This window comes from Orcinus orca, chromosome 3, assembly GCF_937001465.1.
Source record: "Orcinus orca chromosome 3, mOrcOrc1.1, whole genome shotgun sequence".
NCBI lineage: Eukaryota > Metazoa > Chordata > Mammalia > Artiodactyla > Delphinidae > Orcinus > Orcinus orca.
Window position 1 is genome coordinate 2,761,285 of NC_064561.1, and position 16,426 is coordinate 2,777,710.

Genomic DNA, 16,426 nt, shown 5'->3' on the forward strand with positions numbered 1-16,426 from the left:
TAATGCCAAACTCAAAAATAAACTTAAAATGGAATTAGAGACCTAAATATAAGGCCAGACACTATAAAACTCTTAGAGGAAAACATAGACAGAACACTCTATGACATAAATCACAGCAAGATCCTTTTTGACCCACCTCCTAGAGAAATGGAAATAAAAATAAACAAATGGGACCTAATTAAACTTCAAAGCTTTTGCACAGTAAAGGAAATCATAAACAAGATGAAAAGACAACCCTCAGAATGGGAGAAAATATTTGCAAATGAAGCAACTGACAAAGGATTAATCTCCAAAATATACAAGCAGCTCATGCAGCTCAATATCAGAAAAACAAACAAACCAATCCAAAAATGGGCAAAAGACCTAAATAGACATTTCTCCAAAGAAGATATACAGATGGCCAACAAACACATGAAAGGATGCTGAACATCACTAATCATTAGAGAAATGCAAATCAAGACTACAATGAGGTATCACCTCACACTGGTTAGAATGGACATTATCAGAAAATCTACAAACAACAAATGCTGGGGAGAGTATAGAGAAAATGGAACCTTCTTGCACTGTTGGTGGGAATGTAAATTGATACAGCCATTATGGAGAACAGTATGGAGGTTCCTTAAAAAACTGAAAAAAGAATTACCATATGACCCAGCAATCCCACTACTGGGCATATACATGCACTCCAGTGTTCACTGCAGCACTATTTACAATAGCCAGGTCATGGAAGCAACCTAAATGCCCACTGACAGATGAATGAATACAGAAGATATGGTACATATATACAGTGGAATATTATTCAGCCATAAAAAGGAACGAAATTGAGTCATTTGTGGAGACGTGGATGGACCTAGAGACTGTCATACAGAGTGAGGTAAGTCAGAAAGAGAAAAGCAAATAGCGTATATTAACACATATATGTCGAATCTAGAAAAATGGTACAGATGAACCCGTTTGCAAGGCAGAAATAGAGAAACAAATAGAGAACAAACGTATGGACACCAAGGGGGGAAGTGTTGGGCAGGGGGTGATGGTGAGATGAACTGGGAGACTGGGATTGAAATATATACACTGATTTGTATAAGATAGATAGCTAATAAGAACCTGCTGTATAAAAAATAAAATTAAAAAAAATTAACAAATTGAACAAAAAAGAATGACTCACATTCTGGGGACATTTTAAATTTTTTTTTAAATGAAATATCAGTTAGAGAGAAAAAAATCATTAAAAAAGGAAAACACACAAAGTGGCTGAATGGATACAAAACCAAGACCCATATATATGCTGCCCATAGGGACTCACTTCAGATCTAAAGATACACAGATTAAAAGTGAGGAAATGGAAAAAGGGATTCCAAACAAATGGAAACAGAAAGAAAGCTGGAATAGCAATACTTAGACAAAACAAACTTTAAAACAAAGATTGTAACAAAAGACAAAGAAGGACATTATTTCATGAAAAAAGTATCAATCCAACAAGAAGATATAACACTTGTAATTATATATGCACTCAACATAGGAGCACCTAAATATATGATGCAAATATTAACAAACATAAAGAATGAAACTGACAGTAACACAATAGCAGGGGACTTTAACACCCCACATACATCAATGGACAGATCATCCAGACAGAAAATCAGTACTGAAACACTGGCTTTAAACAACACATTAGGTCAGATGGACTTTAAATTACACACACACACACTAGAGTTTTTATATATAAAACATTCCATCCAAGAGCAGCAGAATACACATTCTTTTCAAGTATACATGGTACATCCTCCAGGATGCATCACATGCTAGACTACGAGTCTCAATACATTTAAGAAGAATGAAATTGTATCAAGCATCTTTCCCAACCACAACAGTATGAGAAATATATTCTTATATATATACATATAAGAAAAGAACAGCAAAAACCCCACAAAAATGTGGAGGGTAAACAACATGCCATTAAACAACTAATGGTTTATTGAAAAAATCAAAGAGGAAATAAAAAGATACCTGGAGATAAGTGAAAATAGAAACACAATGTTTCAAAAATCTATGGGATGCAGCAAAAGCAGTTCTAAGAGAGAAGTTCATGGTGACACATCCTACCTCAGGAAACAAGAAAAACCTCAAATAAACAATCTAACCTTACACCTAAAGAAACTAGAAAAAGAATAACAACCAAAATCCAAAGTTAGTAAAAGGAAAGATATAATAAAGATCAGGGCAGAAATAAATGAAATAGAAACTAAAGAAAAACAACAAAAAAGATCAATGAAATGAAGAGCTGCTTCTTTTAAAAGATAAACAAAATTGATAAACCTTTGGCCCACTCATCAAGAAAAAAAAAAGAGAGCCCAAATAAATAAAATCAAAAAAGAAAGAGGAAAAATTATAACCAAAACTACAGAAATACTAAGGATAAGAGATTACGCCAAACAATTACTCACTAATAAAAAAATGGATAAATTCCTAGATGTGCAATCTTTCAAGACTGAATCAGAAAGAAATATAAGAGGGACTTCCCTGGTAGTCCAGTGGCTAAGAGTCCTTGATCCCAGTGCAAGGGGCCTGGATTCAATCCCTGGTCAGGGAAATAGATCCCACATGCTGCAACTAAAGACCCTGCATGCCACAACTAAAAGATCCCACATGCTGCAACTAAAGATCCCACATGCCACAACAAAGATCCTGCATGCTGCAACTAAGACCTGGGGCAGCCAAATAAATAAATATTTTTTAAAAAAAGAAAAGAAAAAGAAACATAAGACATGAGTGGACCAGTTACTAGTAATGAAATTGAATCAGTAATTTAAAAACAAAAAAAAACCTCCTGACAAACAAAAGTCCAGGACCAGATACCTTCACAGATGAATTCTACCAAACAATTAAAGAAGAGTTAATCCCTATCTTTTTCAAACTATACCAACAAATTGAAGAGGAATGCTTCCCAGATCGTTATATGAGGCCAGCATCACCCTAATACCAAAATCAGACAGATACTACACACAAAAAGAAAACTACATGCCCATATCACTAATGAACATAGACACAAAAATCCTCAACAAAACACTAGGAAACAAAAATCAACAATACGTTAAAAGGATCATTCACTATGATCAAGTGGGGTTTATCCCAAAGATGCAAGGATAGTTCCACATCTGCAAATCAGTCAACATGATAGAACTCATTAACAAATTGAAGATTAAAAATCATATGATCACCTCAGTAGATTCACAAAAAGCTTTTGACAAAATTCAACATCTGTGTATGATGAAAACTCTCAACAAAGTGGGTATAGAGGGAACATACCTCAACACAATAAAGGTATATATGACAAACCTAGAGCCAATATCATATTCAATGGTGAAAAGCTGAAAACATTTCCTTGAAGATCAGGAGCAAGACAAGGATGCCCACTCTCGCCACTTTTAATCAACACAGTATTGGAAGTCACAGCCCCAGCAATCAGACAATAAAAATAAATAAAAGGAATCCAAATTGGAAAGAAAGAAGTAAAACTGTCACTGTTTGCAGATGACATGATACTATACGAAAATATCCTAAAGATGCCACACACACACAAAAAACTGTTAGGGGCTTCCCTGGTGGCACTGTGGTTGAGAATCTGCCTGCCAATGCAGGGGACACGGGTTCAAGCCCTGGTCCGGGAAGATCCCACATGCCACGGAGCAACTAAGCCCGGGCGCCACAACTACTGAGCCTGTGCTCTAGAGCTCGTGTGCTACAACTACTGAAGCCCATGTGCCTAGAGCCCATGCTCCACAAAAAGAGAAGCCACCGCATTGAGAAGCCCGCACACTTCAACGAAGAGTAACCCCCGCTCGCCACAACTAGAGAAAGCCCGCACGCAGCAATGAAGACCCAACACAGCCAAAACTAAATAAATAAATAAATAAACTGTTAGATTAAATGAATTCAGTAAAGTTGCAGGATATAAAATGAGTATACAGAAATCTGTTCAGTATCTAAACACTAACAACAAACTATCAAAAAGAGAAATTAAGAATAATTCCACTTACAACTGCATCAAAAAATAAAATACCTGGGAATAAATCTGAGGAGGTAAAAGAACAGTGCATAGAAAACTATAAAACACTGATGAAACTGAAGATGACACAAAGAAATGGAAAGTTTTATTGTTCTCATTGATTAGAAGAATAAATATTGTTAAAATGACCATACTACTGAAAGCAATCTACAGAGTCAAGGCAATCCCTACTAAAATACAAATGGCATTTCCCACAGAACTAGAATGAACACTTCCAAAATTTGTATGGGAACACAAAAAACCTCAAATAGCCAAAACAATTTTCAGAATGAAGAATGAAGCTGGAGGTATCATATGCTCTGATTTGAAACTATACAACAAAGCTACAGGAATGAAAACAGTATGGCAGTGGCACAAAAACAAACACATCAATGGAACAGACTAGAAAGCCCAGAAATTAACACACATTTATTTGGTCAATTAATATATGACAAAGAAGGCAAGAATATACAACGGGGCGGGGAGGAAGATAGCCTCTTTAATAAGTAGAAAACTGGACAGCTACATGCAAAAAACCCAAAAAAACAAAACCAGACTACTTTCTCACACCATACACAAAAGCAAACTCAAAATGGGTTAAAGTCTTAAATATAAGACCTGAAGTCATAAAGCTTCTAGAAGAAAACATAGGCTTGATGCTCTCGGACATGTCTTAGCAATATTTTTTGGATATGTCTCCTCAGGCAAGGGAAACAAAAGCAAAAATAAACAAATGGGACTACATCAAACTAAAAAGCTTTTGCACAGTGAAGGAAACCACCAATAAAATGAAAAGGCAACCTACTGACTGGGAAAATGACATATCATTTGCAAATGATATGTCTAGTAAGGGATTGATATCTAAAACATATAAAGAACTCACACAACTCAGACAAAAACAAACAACTCAATTGAAAAATAAGCAGAGGACCTTAACAGCCATTTTTCCAAAGAAGACACACAGAAGGCCCAAAGGCACATGAAAAGGTGCTCAACATCACTAATCATCAGAGAAATGCTCATCAAAACCACAAGGAGATATCACCTCACAACTGTCAAATGGCTATTATCAAAAAGAAAACAAGTGGGGCTTCCCTGGTGGCACAGTGGTTGAGAGTCCACCTGCCGATGCAGGGGACACAGGTTCGTGCCCCGGTCCGGGAAGATCCCACATGCCGCGGAGTGGCTAGACCCGTGGGCCATGGCTGCTGAGCCTGTGCGTCTGGAGCCTGTGCTCCGCAACGGGAGAGGCCACAACAGTGAGAGGCCTGCATACCGCAAAAAGAAAAAAAAAGAAAACAGGTAACAAGTGTTGGTGAAGATGTGGAGAAAAGGGAACCCTTGTGCACTATTGGTGGGCATGCAAATTCATGTAGCTGCTACGGAAAACAGTATGGAGTTTCCTCAAAAAATTAAAAATATACTCTATAGTACAGGGAACTCTACTCAATACTCTGTAATGGCCTCTACGGGAAAAGAACTTTTTTAAAAAGTGGACATATGTATATTTATAACTGATTCATTTTCTGTATACCTGAAACTAACACAACATTGCAAATCAACTATACTCCAATTAAAAAAGTTTTTTAATTAAAAATAGAACTACCTCACAATCCAGCAGTTCCACTTCTGGGTATTTTTCCAAAGAAAACAAAAGCACAAACTTGAAAAGATACAGGTACCTCTATATTCATTGAAGCATTATTTAGAATAGCCAAGATATGGAAGCCACCTAAGTGTCCACTGATAGATGAATGGATATGGATATATATATATATATGTATATATACATATATATATATAATGGAATATTACTCAGCCATATAAAATAAAGAAATCTTGCCATTTGTGACATAAACCATATGATTTCACTTATATGTGGAATCTAAAAAACAAAACAAATGCACAAAGATAACAAAACAGAGTCAGAGATGCACAGATAAATAGCAGCTGCCAGAGGGGAAGGGGTTGAGAGGATGACTGAAATAGTTGAGGAAGATTAAGAAGTAACAGCTTCCAGGCTTCCCTGGTGGCACAGTGGTTAAGAATCTGCCTGCCAATGCAGGGGACATGGGTTCGAGCCCTGGTCCGGGAAGATCCCACATGCCTCGGACCAACTAAGCCCATGTGCCACAACTACCGAGCCTGCACTCTAGAGCCCACGAGCCACAACTACTGAAGCCTGCGCACCTAGAGCCCATGCTCCGCAACAAGAGAAGCCACCACAATGAGAAGCTTGCGCACTGCAACGAAGAGTAGCCCCCGCTCACCACAACTAGAGAAAGCCCGCACTACAACGAAGACACAATGCAGCCAAAAATAAATAAATAAATAAATTTAATTTAAAAAAGGTAACAACTTCCTTTATAAGTTATAAAATAATAAGTCACTGGGATAAAATGTACAGTGTAGGGAATATAATCAATAATAATATCTTTGCATGGTGACAGTTGGCAACTAGACTTACAGTGGTGATCATTTTGTAATGAACAGAAATAGTGAATCACTATTTTGTGCACTGGCACTAACATAGTTCTGTAGGTCAATTATACTTCAAGAAACAAAGAAACTCATAGAAAAAGAGATCAGATTTGTGGTTACCAGAGGCAAGGGGTTGGGGGAGTGGAAAGTGGATAAGGTGGTCAAAAGGTACAAACTTCCAGTTACAAGTTAAATAAGCACCAGGACGTAATGTACAACATGATTAATATAATTAACACTGCTGTATGTTATACATGAAAGCTAACAGAGTAAATCCTGAGAGTTCTTGTCACAAGGGAAAAAAATTTTTTTTCTTTTTAGAATTTTTTTAAAATTATTTATTTTTGGCTGTGTTGGGTCTTCGTTTCTGTGCGAGGGCTTTCTCTAGTAGCGGCGAGCGGGGTCCACTGTTCATCGCGGTGCACAGGCCTCTCACTATTGCGGCCTCTCTTGTTGCGGAGCACAGGCTCCAGACATGCAGGCTCAGTAGTTGTGGCTCACAGGCTCAGTTGCTCCACGGCATGTGGGATCTTCCCAGACCAGGGCTCGAACCCATGTCCCCTACATTGGCAGGCAGATTCTCAACCACTGCACCACCAGGGAAGCCCTCTTTTTTAAATTTTGATTGGAGTATATTTGATTTACACTGTTGTGTTAGTTTCAGGTGTACAGAAAAGTGAATCAGTTATACATAAACATATATCCACTCTTTATTTTTTAGATTCTTTTCCCATATAGGCCATTACTGAGGATTGAGTAGAGTTCCCTGTGCTATACAGCAGGCCCTTATTAGTTAATTTTATCTATAGTAGTGTGTATATGTCAATCCCAGTCTCCCAATTTATCCCTCCTTCCCCTTACCTCCTGGTAACCATAAGTTTGTTTTCTACATCTGTAACTGTTTTTTTTTTTAAATAAATTTATTTATTTTATTTACTTTTGGCTGCGTTGGGTCTTCGTTGCTGCATGTGGGCTTCCTCTAGCTGTGGCGAGTGGGGGCTACTCTTCATTGTGGTGCACGGGCTTCTCACTGCGGTGGCTTCTCTTGTTGCGGAGCACAGGCTCTAGGCATGTGGGCTTCAGTAATTGTGGCATGTGGGCTCAGTAGTTGTGGCTCGTGGGCTCTAGAGCGCAGGCTGAGTAGTTGTGGCCCACAGGCTTAGTTGCTCCACGGCATATGGGATCTTCCTGGCCCAGGGCCCGAACCCGTGTCCCCTGCATTGGCAGGTGGATTCTTAACCACTGTGCCAACCAGGGAAGTCCCTGGTCTCCTTTCAATACAACAGAGTGAAAATGGTGATCCCAAAGCTACCTTAATAATAGAGGCTTCCTGAATAGAAACATGGCCCCAGACTCCTCCATGTGCCAGCTTAAAGCAGAGCAGGTCAGCCAGGCTCATTTAGGAACCGTCACCACCTAGGTATTGTCTGTATCTGCCAAGGACAGTTCCTGGAGAAGAGTCCGCCCATTACCCTGCACCATCCATAAGCCTTACCATCATTGTTGAAACTCCTATCGCAGCTGCATCAAGTAAGAAAAAAGACAAAAAGAACCACTTTCAAAAGCCCAGAATTGAGAGCTGGCAGATACACGGAGTCAGCCAGGAGAACCTCCCTGAGGACGGGCTGGGTTGATGATGTGGTGAAGCCTCATAGAGGGAAAAGTAGTTTTTCCTTCTTCTGTGCTGGGGGAAAAAAAACAGTTTTCCCTACTGTGTGTTTCTTCCCTGTGTGTCTCTTTTCCTTCACAGAGAACACTTCACTTCAGACACTTCTGGTCTCCAGTGTGTGGCGGTTTCTCCCCACACCAGGCAATTCTCTGTGACTCCAACTGGGTTTCCCATGCTTTCACTCAGTGCTGATACACTCTACCTGGAGAGATCCCACAGGTTAAGGGCTCAGTCCCTCAAGACTGACCCCAACCCCCAAACACACACACACTTCAGACGCCAGTCTCAAGACCAGGCTGTCACCTGTGCTTCTTCTGACCTACCACCTATAGATCACAGGTTCCCACGACCCCTTCTCCTGGGGTTCCATTAATTTGCCAGAGTGGCTCACAAAACTCAGGGAAGCACTTACCCACGTTCACCAGTTTAATAAAGGATGCAATAAAGGATACAGACGAACATCCTGATGAAGGGACAAGTAGGGTGAGGAATGTGGGAAGCGGCACAGAGCTTCCATGCCCTCTCTGGGCATCACCCTCCCCACACCTACCCCTGGTCACCAACCCAAAAGCTCTCTGAACTCCAAACAACTGGGATTTTGTGGGGGTTTCATCACAGAGGCAGGAATGGTCATTAAGTCCATTTTCAGCCCTCTCCCTTAAGCGAATGTGGGGCTGACAGTTCCAAGCTTCTTATTATGGCTTGTCTTTCCAGTGACCTGACCTCATCCAGGAGGCATCCATGAGCCCAGAGTCATCTCATTAGAACAAAAGGCACTTCTATGACCCAGGAGATTAGAGGGGTGTCAGGAGCCAGGGGCAGAGACCAACATATATCTTCTATAATCTCGTAAGTCTTTAAACACAACTGGCCCTAAATGTGATGATTTGCCCTCAGACTTGAAAGCAAGGAAAGAGCGTCCTTTCAAAAGGAAACGGGGGATTTTCCCTGGTGGTCCAGTGGTAAAGAATCCACCTTACAATGCAGGGGACACAGGTTCAATCTCTGGCCAGGGAACTAAGATCCCACGTGCCACGGGGCAACTAAGCCCACGCACCACGACTACTGAGCCTGCGCTCTAGAGCCCACGAGCCACAACTACTAAGCTCATGCGCCTCAACTAGAGCCCACGTGCCACAAACTACAGAGCCCATGTGCCCTAGAGCCTGTGCGTCACAACTAGAGAGGAGCCCGAGCACCACAACGAACAGCCCGAGAGCCACAACGAAAGATCCCGCATGCCGCAACTAAGACCTGACGCAGCCAAAAACAAATAAAATAAGTAAGTAAGTAATAAGTCTTTAAAAGAAAAAAGGAAACTGGGTTCAAAATACTTCATGAGGGACTTCCCTGGTGGCGCAGTGCTTAAGAATCCGCCTGCCAAAGCAGGAGACATGGGTTCGAGCCCTTGTCTGGGAAGATCCCACATGCTGCGGAGCAGCTAAGCCCGTGGGCCACAACTACTGAGCCTGCTCTCTAGAGCCCGCGAGTCACAACTGCTGAGCCCGTGTGCCACAACTCCTGAAGCCCGCGCACCTAGAGCCCATGCTCCGCAACAAGAGAAGCCACTGCAATGGTCCGGGAAGATCCCACATGCCACGGAGCAACTAAGCGCATGTTCCACAACTACTGAGCCTACTCTCTAGAGCCCGTGAGCCACAACTACTGAAGCCCACGTGCCTAGAGCCCATGCTCCGCAACAAGTGAAGCCACTGCAGTGAGAAGCCCGTGCACCACAATGAAGAGTAGCCCCCGCTCGCCGCAACTAGAGAAAGACCGTGCGCAGCAACGAAGACCCAATGCAGCCATAAATAAATAAATAAATAAATAAATAAATAAATGTTGCAAGCTGACAGTTCATGAAAGATGTAGTTCTAGTACACTATTTTCACACACCTGCCTTAATAACAGGTGAACATGGGCTTCCCTGGTGGCGCAGTGGTTGAGAGTCCGCCTGCCGATGCAGGGGACGCGGGTTCATGCCCCGGTCCGGGAAGATCCCACATGCCACGGAGCGGCTAGGCCCATGAGCCATGGCCGCTGAGCCTGCGCGTCCGGAGCCTGTGCTCCGCAAGGGGAGAGGCCACAACAGTGAGAGGTCCGCGTACCACAAAAAACAAACAACAACAACAAAAACAAAACAAAAAAAACAGGTGAACAGGTCACTCTTCTATGTACTTTATGGAGCCTGTTGAGCTTTGAAAATGGTCAAATACGGGAAATAATAAATAATCAGTATTAAGTTAAATGATCTTTTTCTAGTGGATGTGATTTTTGCTTTTTAAGGAGTATGAAGTGCTTTTCAAACTCTCATCCCAATGCAGCAAAATACCAATGAACAATTCTTCCCCAGGAGGATCCAAGTTAATGGAACCTCATCGTCAATCAAGTCTTCATCTCGTCTATCTCCTTATCACTGAAGCATAAATTTCTTGAGAGCAACTGAAATACCAGTCTTGGAACTTTTTTACATAATCTTCTTTTCCTTCCTTCCTACTGTTCAACGGGGAACTGCTCCTCTTTACTAAACAGATATCTGTGTACACCACTGTGTTGCTCTGGGTCAAGATGTGCTTCATCACGAAAGCTTTCAGGGTGTGTGGAATGCGAGAATATAAAAAACAAATCTGCCCAATGCATTTGAGCAGAAGTGCTGGTTCCTATTTAAAGCCTGTCTCTTAACCTGCATATACCAGGATGGGAGCAAAAGATGCCTTAATATGTCACATGTCATGTGCTGGAGACAATGAGGTTGGTGAATGCCTGTTTATCTTCTGTTCTGTGTTTTTATTTTTTTTTTTACTTTTAATTAATTAATTTATTTTGGCTGCACCGCGTGGTGTGTGGGATCTTAGTTCCCCGACCAGGGATTGAACCCGTGTCCCCAGCATTGGAAGCGCAGAGTGTTAACTGCTGGACCACCAAGGAAATCTGTGTTCTGTGTTTTTAGTTGTTTAATAACTGAGGTCTTCTAAATGGTTTGTCATAAAACCACATTTCAAGTTTTGTTTCTTTTCAGAGAATCTTTTCAAGTATTCAAATGTATTTATCACCCTGATCTCTCAATAATAATAGACACAGAAATCTCTCTAATGCTGACCTGTAGTACATGCTTGATTTTAAAAAACTGTTAATAGGGGACACTAATAGAGTAAGTTTCACCAGGAAAAAAATATTGTAATAGAAGAAAACATTTACCTTTATTCATTGCTCAAATGTTTGTGTATGTCACACCCCAAAAGAATATGAAAATAATCACAGAATGAGATTTTTAGTAAGTTTCCAGTATATAAACTCATAAAAATAAATCTTGGTGTATTTTGAATCACTAGAAACAAGCAATTGAAAAGTAAAAATTTTCAGGACTTCCATGGCAGTCCAGTGGTTAAGACTCCATGCTTCCAATGCAGGGGGTGAGGGTTCGACCCCTGGTTGGGGAACTATGATCCCACATGTTGCACGGTACGGCCAAAAAAAAAAAAAAAAGTAAAAAATTTAAATATTAGACCTTTAAAACTAATTGCTACAAAACTAATTTTCTTTAAGTCCTAAATTATGTCTAATAAAGGATATAAGCTGATTTGTGGATAAAGTCCAAAATGTTATCAAACGACCCCACAGTAAAATGAAATAAATGGAGAGATGGGCACATTCTCAGTAAGGGGACTTGATGTCACCATGACGTCAGCTTCTCCCAAACAGGTCAAGAGTTTAAGAAAATTCCACTGGATCTTCAATTCCATTGAAGGTTTGCTTTGGGTTTTGGTCTGGGGGTTGTTTCTGTTTTGTGTTTTGTGTGAACTTAAGAAAAACTACTTTTAAAAACTGAAATGGAAGACAAACTTCTAAAACAGCCAAGACTTTCTACAGAACAAGGTGGTGGGATTTTCCCTAACAGACATTGAAACTTCTTAAGCTGCAGTGATTAGGACAGGATGGTGTTAACAGAGGGATGGACAAATACACCAATGGAAAAAAACCACAACACATTGAAAGAGACCCACATGTTTTCAGCATGTGGATCTACGCCAGAGCACTTGATGCTGGGCAGGGGCCAGATGATGACACTTTGATGGGGCAGTGACCACTGGATACCTACAGGGGAATAAGAAATCTTTTTCCTTATAAGTGCATATACAATAACCAATTCACTGTGGGCTTAACTATGAGAGACGAAAGTACAACACATTGAGAAGTTACAGGTAAATGCATTATGACTCGACAATCGGGGGAGTTTTCTTATAGAGGAAAAATAGAGTAAGCTATTGGAGAATGTCAAGTCTATTAAAGTTAAGACGTGTCCATCAAATAGAATAGAGAGAACTGATGAACCACAATCTGAGAGATCATATTTGCCATACCGAGAAATGAAAAAGGTTGAATGTCCAGAGTATGTAAAGAAAGTATAATAAATCAGTAAATATACAAATGAATTACAGGTGAGAAAATGACTGAAAACTATTTCACAGAAGACGAACACCATTTATAAGAAGTGCTCAACCCCAATGGTTAACAGTAAAAACCAATATACAATCACAAGGAGATCCCACTTCGCATATTATGATGGACAAAATTAAGCTGGATACTCCTGAGCCAGGCTGGAACCTGGAAGCTTTGCTGCAGTGCCTGCAACTGGACAACCATCTCCTCCAGCAACAAGATACAAAGAGACTATAAGGGACTAAAAAAACTGCACAGCAGGCTTGGGGCAAATTAGGAACAAGAAGATACAAAAAGACCAAATAATCCAACTGCCACTTCTGAGGAGTCCGGAGCAAAAGCAGGGTATTGCCCATGCACCTGGCACACAGCACCACCAAGGGGGTGGGCACACCACCCAAGCCACCCCTCCGGCACAGCTGCTGGACTAGAGCCTCCCCACCCAATATAAGAGAACGCAGCTCACCCCCACCCCGTCCTCAGAGAGTGAGCAAGGAAACCTGTTGCTTGTTTTCGCTCCCTCCTGCTGCCGCAGGAGCCCCAATAAAGCCTTGATTGGAATTTCTTGTCTGGCCTCTTATCAACTTCTGTTGATTCAAGTCCAAGAACCCTGGTCAGTTATACTCCAAGTGCTGGAAATGGCGTAGAATCAACACTAGACTCCAGCCCTCCATCCACACTTCCTAGTATTTTGAAAATATCCATAATCTACAGTCCTTCAATTTTCCTTCCACATGTAAAAATTTATATTGCACTGGCATTTGGAGACAAAATCAAGGAGTATAAATAATAGCACGGCTGATAAATCAAAACTAACCATGAGACAACCCAATCCCCACAGAACTGGATGGAGGATACCACCTGGTGACTCCCTTCCTCTGAAACCAGCACATGTGAAACAGACTGGGGCCAAGAACCACGTAGAAGCATTCCGTGTGCCATTACTGGTGTGGTACGGGTTATATTCACTTATTGCAGATTCAGCAGAAGCAAAATCAAAACGCTGCTCGGTGATGAGGAACAGGTGTAAAGCTGCAAAGAATACCAAAAAGACCAGGATGATGGGCACCCTGGGGGCCGCTCACTGGGAAGTGCTACCAACTGACCAAGGGAATAAATATCTACACCTTCAAGTAATGGAACAAAAGTCTTCGGTACTCACACTGAGTCACATGACACAAGATTCCATCAAAGAAACAAAAGGGAAGAGCAGCCAAGTGTGAGCCGCTCAGATCAGCGGCCTGCTGCCCACGGTGCACAAGGAAACCCCAAGTCAGAAGGTCAAAGCCATCCGAGCTGGGGGGCTGGGATCCCCCTGCTGACACACAGCCTGGCTGGGCGCCCCCAGGGCAGGGGGAGGGACTGAGCGCCTGAGATCAGTGTGGAAATGCCCCCTCCTGAGGACCTCAATTCTCACCCAAGAGGAAACACTCAAGTTGAAGTTCTGACCCAGAGAAGCTCTCCAATTCATCAATCTTCTCAGCAGCAGTTGACCCCAAGGAGCCTTCCCCACGTCTGACCTTCACAGACTCACTCAGGGTGCACACATCACACTCAATCCACCAACTCCTTGGATGAGGCCAAAAGCAAAGGTCAGGAAACAGCTGAGGACAACAAAACCTCGGCTGACAAACCACCCCCAGCCCTTCTGCAGGTGGATCCCCTACCCCATGCTCATGCCATAAACACCTCCTTCTGTGGTGGTTCTACAGTCTGGAGGCCACAGGTGTGGGGAGGGGTGGCAGCAAGGGCCCAGAGCACCTTCCTTCACCTCCCTCATAGGCTCAGCTTGTCCCTGCCCCAGGGGATGCATCCACATCAAGCACTGTGGGTCATTCCCAGGAGACAAAGACCCCTGTCTCAGTGTGTAAATGAGAACCTGCAGGATCACTGCTTCCTCCTGCGTTCACGGATAATGTAGGAGAGGGAAATTCTGGGGCACTTTTATGATTTGAGGAACAGGATACTGTTCATCCCTTTCAGAAGACAGGCATCAGTTCACTAATATCCTCATGATGACGAGCTGTAACTCATCTAAAAAGAAGTGAGCAAGTCTCAGTAGCACTGGTCACATTCCACAGAATTTCCATTCACCTCTGCTGTCCAGGTAATAACAGTTAGTGGACCAGATTCAGACAGTGTCAGAACTCTGCACTTTGCATGGAAGAGTCATTACAATTTCTCTGAATCTTTTAAATCCATCTCTCCACCCATTTCACATGAAGGGGTGGGACTGCCTGTATTTCCTGAAATTCTAATGGAAGAGAAAACATTTTCTGTACTGAGACACTTCTCCCCAGAGGTATCTCTGGTTAAGGCCCAAAGGCCCAGAATAATACAAGTCAGCAGGAAAGGACAAAGACCTGAGATGCTTACTACCCTCACTAAGGAGAAGAAACCAGGCAAAAGAATGCAGAATTTTACACTTGCTGAAACCGGAAGCTGGATCAGGGGAAGCTATCAGTGCTGAGCTGGACCCAGAGGAGGCTGCTCACAGGTGTCAGGGGACAATGCTGAACCCTCCCTGAGCCCTGTGCTCCTGGAAACTTCGATGGAAGGTGAAAGGACCCCCCACCCTTTGGTCTTCTGGAAAACGGCAGGCTGCAAGAAACCACCCCCGTGCCCCACCTGACTCAGATAAGACTCACACGGAGGCCCCTTGTTTATCCAGGACGAGGCCAGACGCAGTCCCCTCAAAGTCCCATCTCCACCTCATCAGTGATTAGCGGAACTGTTCCCCCCACTGACCAAACAGAACAAATGCTTTTTGGCCAAACTCTGGTTCAGCTCCTCTCCTTCCCCCTGACCTGGCCTCACCGCAGCCAGCCGACAGACCCCTAAAGACAGGCTGGCCTCAGGGATCTGCTATCCGAGCATCACACCTGGTCCCTCCTGGTGTTGTTTAAGCCTCTGTGTAAAAGAAACTCTTTGCCCAACTCTTGAGACACTTGCAGATCTTGGGGTCAGATGTCCCCCTTCCTGCAAAGCCCCCTGTGCCTCATGCAGCAGATCCTTCTCCCCTGCAGGAAATCATTTGAATGAAAGTCTGCCTTTAGGAAATTTGGATTTTTATTTGACACTGGCTTGACCCAGTGTTCACAATTACCCATTTCTTACTCAAACTTTACTTAGGCTCCTGTCTACCCACAGGCCCCTGACTTTGAGTCACCACTCCCTCCCCCCGGCCCCCACTGAGAAGCACTGAGCTGCAGAGCAAACCCTCCCCTCGGCCCCCCTCCCCGACCCCGGGCTGAGAATGCGCTGACCACAGGGACGCCCCTGTGGTCAGACAGCCTTGCTCTCACCCTCCTCACCCATAGCCCTTTTCTGTTTAGTCTGAGACCCTGGAACATTTGTGGTATCCGAGCCCTGTCCCTATTCCAAGTCTTTGGAATATTAAAAACAAGACCACAGCCCCAAACGGAATCGGTTATTTTAAGTCCCAAATCACCAAACAGAGACTTAATTACAGTTTCAGCCTCTCCCAGAAACGGAATCTGAAACCAGTCAGTCAGGAATTACCTGGTCAGCACAGTGAAGTGATCTGCCTGACAGACCCCTGCCCTCCGTAGAGTAACCTGGCCACAGACAATCCACTTTTCGCTACTTTCTTTGCCCCGCTCCCTCTGCCTGTGGAAGACTTTCATTCCGTACAGCTCCTGGCAGCGCCCTTATAGATATGCTGGATGGGAAGCTGCCAGATTCATGAATTGTTGCATACAGACGTAAGAGCTTCAAAATGTACTCAGTTGGATTCTGTTTTTTAACGGGAATAAAGTTTCTCCTTACCC

At 42.7% G+C, this 16,426-nt stretch overlaps 1 protein-coding gene across 1 annotated transcript in view; it reads right to left on the bottom strand.

The window, feature by feature from the left end:
* LOC125960246 (zinc finger protein 77-like) overlaps nucleotides 1–16,426 on the bottom strand; it is a 30,801-nt gene that overhangs the window by 13,940 nt on the left and 435 nt on the right. The window lies entirely within an intron of this gene.